The 2,500-nt window shown below is 42.2% G+C and overlaps 1 protein-coding gene across 1 annotated transcript in view; it reads right to left on the bottom strand.

Annotated features, from left to right (window-relative positions):
* LOC122261794 (uncharacterized) overlaps positions 1–2,500 on the bottom strand; it is a 79,944-nt gene that overhangs the window by 18,378 nt on the left and 59,066 nt on the right. The gene's annotated exons all lie outside the window — the stretch shown is intronic.

Raw genomic sequence — 2,500 nt, 5'->3', positions numbered from 1 at the left:
AACTAGATTTGGCGCTAGAGAGGAAGAATTGCAAACGACGCTGATGTATGGAATGGTGTGCGGGTTGCAGTTGAGGAAAGCGTTTTACGGGCGATTTTTATACTTCAGTTTCACCGTGAGTTAACAGGGGTCAAGACGGCAGCACACCTTGAATAACTTTACTTTGTCGCTAATGATTGGTCAAATTTAGCATAAAGCATAGATCGTTGCTTTTTTAAGCATAATGCATGCGAAAAGATCAATATCATAAAATAGACACGAGACAGGCTGTTGCATAGGAAAGTTTGATTTACATGCCAATTATTAATATTTGGACATTGATTTTTCACAATGGGAACATGCATTATTTAGTGTAACAAGCATGTGCGCCATTTACTGGTACACTCAGAGCACCAGTTTTATCATTAATCACAAGGCGGGTCTGCCAATTTCTGTCACGGAAACGCACCATCGACCGCAATGCATCATCCACGTGGATGTAATTCATATATCACTGGAGTTGCGTTCCCATTACGCTCCATGCTGTGCCTCGCTGATTACGTGGCGAGGATCATTCGCGCCCGTTAGCCACTCCGAGCGGCTGTCTGTCATCGCCTGGCGTGGAACTGTTTCATTCGCTGTTTGTCATCACGATTAAATAACCTCAAATGATCAAGGAAAAAATCAACCATTCTTAGTGAGGGAGCATGAGAGGAATGCCTTTCCAGCGGCGCTTGTGTAAATATTGGCAATAGCCTCATACATTCCCGGCACCTACCACGCGCCTCATTACCGATGCCTGCCTCGTTCTGGAGGCTGTCGGGACTGGCCATCAGCCTCGGCCAGCGTACTTGCCATTCGAGTTTGTGGCCTCACAGCTGCTAGACTTTTCGGGAGCTAGTTAGGCTGTCAAGAACTTCTCTGGTGGGATTGCTGTTCACTTGTTTCCTAAGACAATAGAAATAGATATCGTTGGAGAAAGTGGAAGATCAACTTAAAGCACAGAACGTGGAAACTGTTGATTACTGCGTCTTTTTCTGGGCTCCTGCTCCCTCCTAAACGTTGGAGGTGGCGTCCATGTGCTATAACAGTTTCGGGAATTTTCAACAACGTGAGCGAAATCGATATATGATCCGGATACTAATTTGTGTATACATCGTTGACATCGTCTGGAGAGCTGATCTTTCCTTATCGAAATGCATATCTAACTCCACGAATATCTCCACGAATGTCCAAGTCTGAGTTTGGTTTACCATACGCTTATTATCTTGCCATTTCCCACTGGCAATGCGATAAATCATAGTAAGACTGATACTGCTTGATCTCTCCGGTGCTACAGAAGTTTCCTGGCAAACTATTTTCCACGGAAAAAGTTACAACTAAAAGAGGGAAAAGAAATTTGATTTATTGAGAGAAACGGATAAAGTTACAGTGTTGCCAAGACTGATATTAGGAGTCACAACTACATTGTTTTTGTTAACAGGAAGAGGAGATGCGAGGAATCAGTTTTATCAGATTAGTCGGAGTCTCTTCTGACCTATCGTCAGAGTCGAGCCTTTATCGCGGTGTCGGAAGCTGTATCACTTTCTTCGCAAGACACAAACTCTACGGAAATTTACATTTATGTAAAATACGAAAAATGCAGTTGGAATCTTTGAAACTAATTTCTGATTCTCTTAAAAGCGTGGACAAGGTTAAGTGAGAAGATCTAAAGAAATGTGTGTGTTAAGGGGAATGTGTATGTTGTGTCTATGTGTGTTGTATGTGTGTGTATGTATGTATATATATATGTGTGTGTGTGTGTGTGTGTGTGTGTGTGTGTGTGTGTGTGTGTGTGTGTGTGTGTGTGTGTGTGTGTGTGCGCGAAAGAAATGAGGGACCCCGCCGGGTGCGATATGTGAACTTCTGAGTGCTGCTTTCTGTACAACACAGAATCAAAATTATGTGAAATATTTTCCAATATCCCATCTTTTTTCAGTGAAAAAAAATATGGATCACAACAAATGCATTGGAGATTTTTTATCTGTTGTCGCGTCGCATTTGATCTCAAAAACAACTATATATTTTCTCAGAGGGAAGTGACCGACCTACTGCACAGTAATTTAAATCAATATCTACTTTTTCTTTTGGGGCAAGACCTTACAGACCGACACACGCACCTCGAGCTTATCATTCTGATAGCTTTATAGACATCAATAATTCAAGACGGTGTTCAACCACTAAGTTCTCGGTGAGACGTCCTTTCGAGACATCGTGCGTACGAGGGAGAAGTGTCGTAATCCTGCTCGCAGTGAAAAGGATCATTTGCACTTGTGTTCCCGATCTATGTGCCGTACGATTATCATTAGCTTATCATTATTCATCAATATTGGTTACAGCTATATAAAATGGCTACCAGAACTACCAAGCATTCAGGTGGTACATTGCCCAAGCAACGACTGGTGGGGTGCTTTCAGAGCACAAGTTATATTATTGATACTTTGGACTCATTTGCTTTATCTGTTTTTCAAGACTGAGTTTC

Source organism: Penaeus japonicus, unplaced genomic scaffold (assembly GCF_977035675.1).
Source record: "Penaeus japonicus unplaced genomic scaffold, GWHDUDI00000001_assembly GWHDUDI00000039, whole genome shotgun sequence".
In the NCBI taxonomy this organism is placed as follows: domain Eukaryota; kingdom Metazoa; phylum Arthropoda; class Malacostraca; order Decapoda; family Penaeidae; genus Penaeus; species Penaeus japonicus.
The sequence above is the reverse complement of the archived record's forward strand: the minus strand, read 5'-3'. Positions and strand labels throughout refer to the sequence as shown.